This window comes from Tursiops truncatus, chromosome 8, assembly GCF_011762595.2.
Source record: "Tursiops truncatus isolate mTurTru1 chromosome 8, mTurTru1.mat.Y, whole genome shotgun sequence".
Taxonomy (NCBI): domain Eukaryota; kingdom Metazoa; phylum Chordata; class Mammalia; order Artiodactyla; family Delphinidae; genus Tursiops; species Tursiops truncatus.
The window spans coordinates 22,331,828-22,345,097 of record NC_047041.1 but is presented as its reverse complement, the minus strand read 5'-3'; the positions used below and the strand labels follow the sequence as shown (position 1 = coordinate 22,345,097).

The 13,270-nt window shown below is 36.9% G+C and overlaps 1 protein-coding gene across 3 annotated transcripts in view; it reads left to right on the top strand.

Moving 5' to 3' along the window:
- ZC3H12C (zinc finger CCCH-type containing 12C) overlaps positions 1 to 13,270 on the top strand; it is a 70,232-nt gene that overhangs the window by 35,236 nt on the left and 21,726 nt on the right. The window lies entirely within an intron of this gene.

Genomic DNA, 13,270 nt, shown 5'->3' with positions numbered 1-13,270 from the left:
TAAAGTGCATCTAAATTCAATTAGTATATAGTTAACTGCCCACAGTGTTCAGAATACTGTGGGGATATAAAGATATGGAAAGGCATCAGTTCTTCTTTCAGAAAGCTTAACATTTCATATATTGTTTCTCAAGGTGACCTGAGGATAGCTATCAAAGAATCATCTGGGGAACTTGTTCTAACTAGTGTACATTCTAGAGCAGTGCTGTTCAATGGAAACGTGATGTGAGGCACATATGTCATTTAAAATTTTCTGGCACCTACATTAAAAAATTAAAAGAAACAAGTGAAATTAATATGAGTAATATATTTTATTTAGGTTAATATAGCCAAAATATTATTTCGATGTGTGTTCAATAAGAAAATTGTTAATGAGATATTTTTGCATTATTTCTTTCATATTAAGTCTTAAAATCAGATATCTTACACTTATAGCACATGGCTATTCAGACTAGCCATACTACAAGTGCTTAATAGCCACATGTAGCTTGTGGCTACATATTAGACAGTATAGTTCTAGAAACCTACCAAGTCCACACACAGACCTACCAAGTCTAGATCAAGGTGTAGCCCAGCCATCTCCTTTTGTAACAAATACCCCCACTAATAATGATGCCTACTAAAATTTGAGAACCACTGTTTTTTAGGTGATAGCAGCATTTCTGCATAGAGTATGAGAAGGACCAACTTGTAATCCTCAAAATAATACTGCTTCCACCTGATGGAAAGGTTATCTTTCTTTCATTTATAAGCAAATGAGATTTGCAGTATTTAAATTACTTGTCCATAGTAAAACATAATTCAAACCCAAATATGTCTGACTTCAAAGTCTATACACTTTTCCTCATAATGAAAGGTTAAAAACAAACTGAAAATGTTCAGGCCAGATCTTCCAAGGCCTTCAATGCCAAGCTAGAGAATTTAAACTTGGCTCCAATCCAAAGGTAATTGAAGATTTTTGAGGAGAGTAATGTCAAGAGTAGAGCTGTGCCTTAAACTGATAATCTGGCCATGATATTTAAAGTGGACTACAAGAGATAGGAGATAAATTTGAATGCAAACAACCCTTTCTAAGGGAGTAAAAAGGGCCTTAAGTGTCATAGAGGTATGAAGTGTACATACAACCTTGAGAAGTCCTTCAGTAAAATAACCTCTCTGTTGTCTAATCTTTCCCAAATTTAGCCATGAAATGATTTTTTTTTCTTGCAATAATCCAGAACTAGTGAACAGTTACCTTAGAGTGATAATGAGTAAAGCCAAAACACCATGGAATCGCCAAGGAAGAGAGTAATGAAGGAAGGTAATAGGTCCTGGAGAAACACCTACAACCATAGCCATATACCAAAAGCACCAGAGAGGTTCTTAAAGGGCTCAACTCTTGAAGAATCTGATTCAGTGGGGTATAGTACAGCCCAAATAACTATATAGTATTTTTAAAGTGCCAAGGTATTTCTGATGCATAGCCAGTGTTAAGAACAATTCAACATGGAAGGTGTGGATATCAATAGGTCGGGAGGTAGAAGAAACTGATGATCCAGGGAAAGAGTAGTGTGAAAAATACCAGTCTTAGAAAAAAGTTTAGTGCTAGTAAAACCAAGAGACATACAAATGCCATCAACTCAAGGAAGCGGAGGCTTTAAGGAGAGAGTATCCTGTGGGTAGAACTGAAAAAAAGATACAGGGACATGACAGCCAGGAAATCATTGTCTTCAAGAATGCCATATGGTGTTAAAGATAGAAACCCAGTTACAAGATGTCAAGAAATGAAGGAATAGAGCTAGACTGTTATTCTCAAAAGTTGACAGAGGAAGGGAAGAAAGAGGAGTGAGTTGAGAAAGGATTTTTAGTTTTATATAGAACAGAACTATATAAGCTGAGGGGATGGGGAAAAAGTCTCCACAACAGCAATAATATGAGAGTTTAATTTTTGAAGCAAAGTTCTCTGAAGGAGGAGACAATCAAAATACAAATAGAGAATTTGGCATTGGAGGTAAATACACTTTGGGGTAGTCAGAAGAACACCTTGGAGGGGAAAAACAGCATCAGACTTATAAAACTTAGAGCCCATAGAAGTGAATTTTTTTAATGGATATCATTTAGATAAATGATGTCATAGTTGGAGCAACTCACATGACTGAAACCTAGTTCCCAGTGGCAATTGAAAAGTACTTGGATAACTGAAAATTTGCATAAAACTCTAAACTTTACTTATCCCACATGATGAGATACAAAAATAAATGGCATAATTAAGGCATTTCAAACAATCTACTATATGTAATTAGAAAACACTTCCACCCCCACGCTATTTTGGCCCCATTCTGTTTCTTTTGCTGTAAAGACGGGACAATGCACATCGTATGTTTTAATCTGACATGTAACCTGAGATGCTTCAGGCATTGCAGGAGAGAACGAGTTGACAGGAAATTTTATTATAGCAGCGTTATACTGTCAGTCACAATGAAATGTCGTACCATGTCCATAACTTTGAAAGTGCCAGAACTCATGGAAATGCATAGCAAACTTTTACATTCTGCCACTTACGAGATCTACGTAAAGTAATAAAAGTCAGTTAGAAATGCATATCTACTTCAGATTCAAAATCTTAATTTAACAAAATGCAGAGAGATTTTACCCACTTCCTGTTGCATAAAAGATAGCAAACATGCTTTTACTTTTTTTTTTTTTTTTTTTTTTTGCGGTACGCGGGCCTCTCACTGTTGTGGCCTCTCCCGTTGCGGAGCACAGGCTCCGGAGGCGCAGGCTCAGCGGCCATGGCTCACGGGCCTAGCTGCTCCGCGGCATGTGAGATCCTCCCGTACCGGGGCACGAACCCGTATCCCTTACATCGGCAGGCGGACTCTCAACCACTGCGCCACCAGGGAAGCCCCATGCTTTTACTTTTAAGTTAATGTCGTACTCATGTTACTTTAGCAAACCTATTATATAATAAATTTATATACATCATAATAAATTATAATAGGTAAATGCGAGGATGAGTTAAGAATAGAGTACTATTTTATTTCCTTTCTGATTTCTCAGGCAGATATATTCCACATATAAGAAGAATATATTTTAGTTTCATTTAAATGCTAGCAGTGGAACTGATATAAATGATTCTTTAGACGTAAATTAAAAGTAGGAAAGAAAGGCATTTTAGTAAAATTACCAAAATGGACTTTAAAAAACAATTAATTCTCTACACACTACCTTTGTGATTCTGAGTAACTTGTTTAAACTCTCCAATCTCAGTTTTCAGGATTGTAAAAAGAGGAACTCACCTTGCAGGCTTGTTATTAGAATTAAAGATAATTAATACCAAGTGCCTGGCATGTAGTAGGTGCTCAGTAAATTACAGTTATTATTACATTAAAGAGCTAGATTCTGTATTTTAATCCAGAACATAATAACTAATGTAATGAAAACTTAGTTCTTCAGATTTTTTAAAATAAATTTATTTTTATTTTTGGCTGCGTTGGGTCTTCGTTGCTGATAGTTGTGGTGAGCGGGGGCTGCTCTTCGTTGCAGTACACGGGCTTCTCATTGCGGTGAGCAGGGGCTGCTCTTCATTGCAGTACACGGGCTTCTCATTACTGTGGCTTTCCTTGTTGCAGGGCATGGACTCTAGGTGTGCGGGCTTCCGTAGTTGTGGCTCGCGGGCTCTAGAGCACAGGCTCAGTAGCTGTGGCACATGGGCTTAGTTGCTCCGCGGCACATGGGATCTTTCCAGACCAGGGATCGAACCTGTGTCCCCTGAATTGGCAGGCAGATTCTTAACCACTGCGCCACCAAGAAGTCCCAGCTTTTCAGTTTTTTTATTCAACATTTAACAAACAGCAGTTTAGCAGTCCATCCTATGATCTATAGGTATATTTTAATTCTTTATGTTTATATCATCGATTGTTTTCAATGATTTCTATGGTTTCATAAAGAAGACTTGGGCTCTTAGATCTGGGTGATGCCAAAATTGCCCAGGGACAAGCCATGTAACCGTAATATACAGCATAGGTCCCAAAACTGCAGGAATCCTGTGTTGCTTTGCAGGAAGCATGCTTCTACTTTCAGCTTATTAATATCTCTTAAAAATGTGCCACATTGATAGAAGTTCTGGGTAAGTTCGTTGAATAAGCAATTCATTCAAAATTGACAAATACCTAGACTGTAGTCTAGCATAATTTGTGATAGCATTTCAATGTGAGGTATAAGAGCAAAGAGGACATAAGTATTCAAAAATAGAAAACAGCAAACTAATAAGTTTAGATAAAGCCCTAAACTTTTGCACAAAACTACTTGGTTTTTGAAATATGAAACAGAATAAATTTATATTTAGTGGAACTGGACTAACTAACAAGTACTGACAAGAAGCTGCAGTTAATTTTAATTCTTAAAAAAGCAAAAACAAAAAAAAACTCTCAGTAATTTAGCAAATTGGTCATTCAGCAAATAGGCTTCTTTCCATACTAGGGCAGATACTTCATAATATAATTATACTGTGAAATGTATACTCCAGATATAGAAACAGAAACAAAGCATAAGTAATACTTATCATATTTCTGAAATGAAATTCTCATGATATTGTGATTTTTATTTCCTCCAAGTAGCTTTACAATTCTTCAAAATCTGATTCTATTAAACCTGAGGTAGTTTAGCAATGGAGTATAGAATTATTCTCTATCCACATGTATCCAATAGTTTAAATTCATTTTTCCTTAAGAAATTCCAGTGTTTTAATTTACCCATGGTTTTAGGTTCAGATGACTTGTTCTGCCATTAACAAAGTACCATCTTGTGAGCCATCAGGGATGGGAGTGTAAGTTGGATGTTGTTGCTCTTGGTTTCCTAAACGTCCTTGATTTCTTCAGTATGCTTCCATAACATAGTCACCTGACTTCATAAAATTATATCTCCATATTTCTACTTCAGCTTCTACCAAATATGTGAAATAAGAGTGGTGAACAAGAGAAAACCCAGAGCCTCATCACTACCTCTACACTATGTGTAGCACAAATTCTCCAGTTTCACGGGATGGAAGCTAGGCACACCAGCCTTCTCTTTTTGATATGAACAAACTATTGAGATCCTCCTCACCCTGACTCCCCTGTCATTGCAAGTCCTCTCTCGGTCAGTGAATCCAGGCTTTTGGTTTTAGATAAAATCTCCTAACTGGTGGGTAGGCTTTATTGCTGCATGTTTGAGCAGAGTATTAGGATAGATATTTTGTTTGCTAAAAATCTCAGGTGGACCACTTTTGACCAATAGGATCCATGCTTGTATTGCCTCTGTGTTAATGATGGGGGACCACAAAAAGAATTTAAGCAAGGGAAGAGTGGCATATCATATTTACCTTTAAGAAAGTTCACTCTGTAGAGAAATTTAGAGAAGGATTTGAGCACTAAGACTGCAGACAAGGAGACCTACTTATATTTGAAAATATATGCAAAAGTTAAATTGTGGACAACTCCTGGAAAAAGAAGAATATTGCCTTTGTATACCAGTCTAATGGCAGAGAGTACATAAATAAAACAACCATCTGCTCGACCCCTACCCCTCAAAAAGACTCATGTTGGAAACCAGCTGGTGTTGTATAAATCTGAATCTTAACTGGGGTGTAGAAAAGCACTCCAGGTAAATCACTGAAGTCATTTTCTTAAAGTTTGAACAGAAATCATATATAGTCAGATTATAGAGTCAAAATATGAACAGAAAAATGCCCAAGTTGTAACAACTTTTCTTTATATCAAGAATTGTGGGCTAAGCCTATATATTTATAAAATATTAGCAGAATTTAGCAGTCTGTATAAATAGGATTTATTTATCTAGATTAATCTTTTTGAAGGTACAAAGGCTTTTATGTATCTAATCTGGTTTGTGAAGTTGTATGGACTTGAGAACTGTTTTCAGTGTGAATTAGAATATTGAAGACCATCTTGCCTGGGCTCCAAAACTTGCCTTCAATTGTTTGATGGGTTTGCTGTTCTGTTGCCTGTTTACCATTTTAGTACAGCCCTGTCTCACAGTTAATAAAATCCTCCAGGACACCTAGTCCAAGTTTTTGGTTTAGATTACAGGTGTGAGACTACAGCTTGCCAGGGTTCATTCAAATTTGGTTTTGGCTCTCAACAAAAATGTATCAAAATTATGTGCAGTAGATCTGCATGGTCCAGTACGGTGACCACTGGCCACATGTGGCTGTTGAGATTTTCAAATGTGTCTAATCCAAATTAAGATATTCTGTAAATGTAAAATACATACAAGATTTTGAAAACTTAGTACAAAAATATATGAAATAAAACAACTTTTATGCTGAATATGTGTAAAAATGATCAGTTTTGATACATTGAGTTAAATGAAATATATTACTAAAATTAATTTCACCTACTTTTTAATTTTTAAGATGTGCTATTCTAGGTCATTTTAAATTATATTTGTGGTTCACATTATACTTCTATTGGGTAACCTCTCAGTGAAATGTTTTTTAAGTTCCAACTTAGTGGGGGCTTAACATCAATTAAAAGACAGCCTGATTTCCCTCTAGATGAGTGTCAGTGTCATAGGTACTACTTACAGGTTAGTTGGCAGTGTCCCATTTCTCATTGTTTTAAAGAAAATCCTTAGGTAATATGAAAGGAATCAGAGAATCAGAACTAGTTTTTTCTGTTGTTTGATTATATCAGTGTGGAGTCTGACAAAGACAGATGTTAGTTCTGTTCCACTGCATCTCTTTATAACCCTAAGTATATACTTCTACCTGTCATCATTAATGAATTTTCGTAGACCAATGGTCAATAAACTTTCCTGTTATCTCAAATATGCTTATTTAAACCCTAACCTAGGAAATAGCAACATTAATAATCCTATTACATAATGAATAAAGTTAATTATAAATCACCTAACTAGTGATTGTAAGAAATGGGAAAAGTCACCCAATTATAATAGGAAAAAAGTGATTCGAGTTTTACGTTTCCTACCTGTCTTAATATTGAAGACATTATTACATCTACTTAACAGGTATGTTCTGTTCAGCATCTTTAGACTAATGACCCACTTGGATCTAGATTAGCTAGATGTGCTTCCTATTATTGATTTTGGCTTCAAATTATGGACCTTATAAGGTGAGGACATCTTTCTACTTTCCTTTTTCCTTATCCTTTCCCATTCTCAAAATTCTCTTGGCCACACTGCTCTTGTGTCTGTACCAACTGGAGGGTAATAATGAACTTTCATGTTAAGACTTCGACTGTAATTTTGGTGTTGAAATTTTCATTGTCCTAAATCAGTAATTTTCAGACTTTTATTTTCCTTTGAAGCAGTACAATCCTGCAAATCTTAAAAGGAAGCCCAGTATTTAAAACAAACAAAAACATAGTATCGTTTGAATTGGAGGGTATAAGTGGGGGCTGTGTTTCCCAGTTAAAAATTCCCTTCATTGTTCCCTAGAAGGGCCTCTGGGATTTCTGTTTGGAACACAACTTGATAGACCTGATTAAATTATCTGTAAGAAGGGAGTTTATCTGTAACAAGGGATTTAGTTTTCTGGGTATATTGCATCCTGACCACTAGGTTTAGGTTCAAAGTGATCTTGGTGTAGTGGGAAAGAGATCAGAGATTAAAAGTTCAGTAGCTATAAGAGTAACAAAATAGACATAAATCACTCATTATGAGCCTTCAATATAAAAGAAAAAGTTCTAGATGCCCATGAGTCAGCACATGGAATTATAGATTCTTAAATACAATATGAAATTTAATTAGACTACAATAATAGGAAGGAAAATATTCTCTTATTTCCATATTGAAGATGATATCCAGCTGTACTCCTGTTTCCTTGCTTAAGGGAAATGGGATAGATGTAGGAGAGTTTCTTCTTAACAATCATTAAACGTTGCTAATGCATTAGTATTTGAAAGAGTTCTTTAAAATTAAAATCTATTTTCATGTATACGACATGGGTTATGTACAGTCAGGCCTAAAAATTGAAAAACTAAGTCATCAAGTATTTGAAGAGCACCTAGGTGTATTAATAATTTAGTGTTCGATAAATATTATTATTATTATATTAATATAATATAATTATATAAGCTAACTATATCTAAGCTTAAAGGACTTTGGTACTAAAGATTCAAATACGGTTTTCTAGTTTAAAATTATACATTTGGGCTTCCCTGGTGGCGCAGTGGTTGAGAGTCCGCCTGCCGTTGCAGGAGACGCGGTTTCATGCCTGAGTCCGGGAGGATCCCACTTGCCGCGGAGCGGCTGGGCCCGTGAGCCATGGCCGCTGAGCCTGCTCGTCCGGAGCCTGTGCTTCGCAACGGGAGAGGCTGCAACAGTGAGAGGCCCGCGTACCGCAAAAAAAAAATTTAAGAAAGTATACATTTTACTCATACTGTTCACTCTAGGCACTTCACTGACAAACTTGTATCCTTATCATTATATGCAGTTTGATATAATGACCCATTAAAGTCACAGAAGTTTTATAATCATACTTGAATCTTCCAGTGAAGGGTGTAGCAAACTTGTAGGTCAAGTTTTTGATTTAAATAAAAGATGATATATCAAAGGTTATAAAAAAGCAATGGATTGTTTTTTTTGAGTCCCCTGATACCTTGATCTCTTTCTGTTTTTTTAAAAAAAAACTAAAACTGTTTAGTGATCTCCACATATCAAACACATTGATCTAAAAAATCACAGTTTACCATCAGTAGTGAGATTAAAGCTCTTAAAGATTTACTGGTTTCATTTTCATTCCAAAGCAAGCTCTTTTCCATTTTCTAAAAATTAGGACCAAAGGGACATGAGAAAGTGAAGGCACTAATATTTATTGAAGTCTTCTATGTGCCAAGCACTCTGCTCAGTGGATGTTACCTTGTTCAGTTCTCACAACCCTGTAATGTAGGTGGGATTATCTCCATTTTAAATATGAGAAGATTGAGGTTGAAAATAAGTAACTTGCCAAGGTCACACAGAAATGTACTAAAGAAAATACTTAAACTCATGTCTAATTCCAGACACTGTTATTTTCACTGTGCTGGCCTACTCATGAAAAGCCATCTCTGTTTAGTAGTAATGCTAGTAGTAGTATAATAGTACTAATACTGTCATAATAATTAGTAGTGCTAATTTATTATTAGTAGTACTAAACATGCCATTCTAGGTATGATTGTTACAATTAGATTTTAGATGAGCTATGGAAAAACTTTTTAAGAATGGCTTTCCTTTGATCATATAAGGGATAGACTTATTACATAAATATAAGAAAATAAAAATCATTTATGATTTCCAAGGTTCTTTGCAAGCATTATAAGTAATATGTTAATTCAAAGCAAATACTCAAAGTTGAGCAAAATCAAATTTGAGGAAATAAAAGATAATTGACAAAAGACTCATTTCTCTTTTTTTTTTTTTCAATGCCATGAAAAGAATTAAAAAGAAGTAGTCCCCTTTAATAGATGCCTTCATTCCCTTGTTAGATTTCTCCATGTTTTTAATTTGCTCCTGTCTACCACAGGAATATAACAGTTATAATTCTAAAATAACCCTTTCTATCCTGTGGTTAACCTAGTTAATGATATGTGTGTATATAACTTAACAAAGTATATAATACATGAAATTATGTTTCCTAGACACAGCAAATGGAATGGTTCGCCCATTATCCCTCTCTTCTAGGTCCTGTATTGAGGCAAGCTACATTAAAGTGTGTGGTTCCCTGAATTTTTCTCTGCATTACAAAATACACCTTTGTAAATCCGTTAACCATCACAGGTGACTAATTTAATGGCACATAATAAGCAAGTGTACTTCAGTTCTCTAGTGGGAAGTATATATGATGTTTTTATAAGATTTAGCAAATATCATATTAGTTTGAGTGCTTATGGAATTACCCTTCTGTTGAAGACAGAAAAGTAGAACTGAGGGGTTTTCAAATTTGTTGCAGTAGTATATATGAAGAGATTAAAGATAATCCCATTAGATACAAGACAAAGTGAATTTACAGAATAATAAAGTTATGATAGTGAAAATCTTATGAAGAATATGTTTGTCAAGATAATTTGTGTTCATTTTAGCTCCCAATTTCTAGTTCACTAGAAGGTGCATATGTCTGAAACTCCGAGTAGGAGTCCCTGCATAAAAGAAATGGGGCTTCAGTTACCCCAGTCCAGACCTTAGTAGCCCTTTTCACAGCTTGCAAATTAATTTCATCTTATTGTCTGGAATAAGCTCTGCAATGAATTACAGAAATCTGTTTGGGAAGTTGCAATGACTAATAAATCAGCAATTAGTTTTGCACGTGGCATATTAGTTGTGGGATATTAGAAAACCTCTCATTCAAAATTTGGCCCATAGCATGGCAGACCTCTAGCACATATTTACTCTCAGTATAGATAAGCACATATTCACTAACTCAGGTGGCTTGTCTCCCAGGAGCTTCAAAAATCCTCTACCTGGAGTCCAGAATATGGTAGCCTTTAGTTTATACAGGAGATCTCTTCCCAACAGATGAACAGCATTAAGGGACAAGAGAGGCATGTTCCTCCAAGAGAGGACCTATTTGCTCAGGAATCTCAGAGGAGAAAGAACAGGTAGAAGGTTGTCCAGAGATACCCACAACTTATATGTTTTTCTGGATGTAGGTGAAACAAGAGAGGTCAGTAGAAATTGCAGAATACATGCATGGTTCCAGTATCTACAAGAAAGGACAAGAAAATATTAAGGCAGGAAAAGGAAACATATAAGGCTTTTCCATTCCCAGCTCTGAAGCTCCTCTATTAAGTCAGTTTTGCTCATTAGTTTGCACCATTTGCTAATTGTTTCCTGTCTGATTTCAAACGGAGAGGGGGTGTCTCCTGATGGAGATGGTAAAGTTTTATAGGTAGCGTCCCTTGTATCTTCCTCAGTCTCTAGCTATCTTCTTACAATAGTAACGTACTGACTTTTCATTGGCAACATCCTATCTTCTTACAATAGTAAGGCACTGACTTTTCATCGGCAAGTCCTATCTTATTTGTTGGTAGCCCCAGAAAAGTATATGCTCCCTGTGTGAATAAGTAGGTAGGTAACACTGCAATCTTGAGTTTCTTTTTGGCTTCACCTTTCTCCATTTTTTCCCCAAAACTGGATTACTGTTGCCAATACCTGAGAAACTGTCTATTTTTTGACATACAGATACCTTTTCTCTTACTTGTGCTTGCAACAAGGCTACCACAGAAGTGGAGAGGATTAAGAGTCTATTCTGATCCACCCCTGTATCCATCCCCATTCATTTAGAAAATGCCTTGGTGAACCACTGATGGAAATCACTGGGGGACTCATGCAGGAGCAGCACTGCAGCTTCTCTCAGGCCACCTTTTGCAGAAAGACTGCAAAGTCTGCCATCAGCAGTGCCTCGCAATGGATGTCCTAGGTTTGAGGAGCAGCCAGAGTTGTTGCGGAAGGTGCCTGAAGCCATGACACTCCATTTGCCCCATCACATCTGTTCCCTTAGTCAAGCAGACTCACCTAAGGCAACATTCCAAGTTACAGTCAGTGTCCATCCTCACACACAGGGTTGCAAACTGAAAACATGCTGTAGAAAACCTTGGCACATTTTTGCAGATCTTTCCAGGGCACTGGAAAATAACTCTTAAGATGGATATCAGCTAGGGGGAAGGGATGTGGTACCCTTACCACATCTGATCCACCCAGCAGTACTGGATAACTTCTGAAGGGTATTTGAATCCCTGTAGCTCCAAAGGGAGAAGGCTGATTTTTCTCTACACTGAGATGAAAACTAAGTTGGTTTGTATGGCACTATAGTTTCAGGCTCATTTTGCAATTTAAAAGCCTGACTCCTTTTGTTTCCCCTTCCCTCCAAGTTATCAGGGAAACCATTTGCCAACCTGATGCCTTAATTCTAAGACAGTTTCTTATCCAGATTTTCAGACTCCTTGCTCCTTCCTCTCAATCATTTCTGCTTCCCTAGCTATGTTTTGCATGTTGAGTGTAGGGGGAGTCTTGGAGGTGGAGTCCATACCAGAACATTCAAAATAAGGCTGGCAATTCTCCCTCTTCCAAAGGGAAGTTATCCCGGGATCCTGAAGTCCCTGGGAACCATCTGTCCAAGAAGGCATCATCTCCTCTTTCTAGGTCCCAGAGAAGGCAAAGAAGGTGAAGGGGGGTAGAAGGAGCAGTAGCAGAGAAGTGTTGAGAACCTGGAGAAACAAAAAGATGCTTTCAGTTTCTTAATCTCTTCCTTCAGTTTTATTAATTCATTCTTACTGGCTGTCTAGTTCATTCTTTCATTTATTTCCTGAGATCCAGAGATACCAATAACCCTTTTATTTTAAGTAGGGTTTTTCTAAAAATCTGTGTAAATATACCAATTTGTCTACTTTAAATGAGCCTTCCTCTGGCCATTGCAAAGCAGGATTTTTATAAACATGCCTATTCAAAACATGACAGAGTAAAGTAAGCCCTTTAAGAAAGAGACCTTCTGGCAGGCTCCTTATATTTTCTACATTAAAGCCAGTGTTGAATCACACACAACCTTCAAGCCTCTATTACCCATTTTGCTCAGCAGGAACTCAGAATTAGCAGTGAGAGTTTGGCATTTTCCCTGGGAAACCAAACCCACTGAGCCAAAGTAGTCAAAGGAACACTTTTTAGCAAACATCCAGGGTCTCCAACCTAATCAATGGTGGCTACAAACCCTGTAACAAATTCACCAGCGGGACTCACTTGAGGTATACCATCCTTATTGCCAAATTGTTGAAATACGAAAGAAATTGAGGCCCACAGGAACATGCCAATTCATAAATATAGAACTAGCTGTTTTTACTACTGAGGAAAAAAACCCTAAATGCACGCAGATACAGCCTGTAAGATGGCTACAGAACTATAATGAATTTTCTTCTCTATTTGTGGAATTAGAGCTACAGTTTGTAAACATCATCCTACTCTTTTAGTAAACACTCAACAGACAGTTAATTTGCACCAGTAGCTACATTGTGCTCACTCTGACATCCTGTTTTTCATATTTTTTTATATCAGGCTTACTCTTTTTATAATTCTTTATCAGAGCCTCCTACCCTTGCCCCTTATATAGTAACCAGCACATATGATTAGTCACATCCTTCAACACGCCTCATAAGGTTAGGTCAAGTTCAGTCTCCCCCAGCCTCTCCCAGTCTGTAAGTCCCACCTGCAGTTTGGAGCTACCTGGTAGTTTTCTGCTCAGGCTTTCACTGTTACTAGGGATGATTCTGGGCCTTGGCAGCTAGCAGGGACTTCCATGCCAGCAGCAG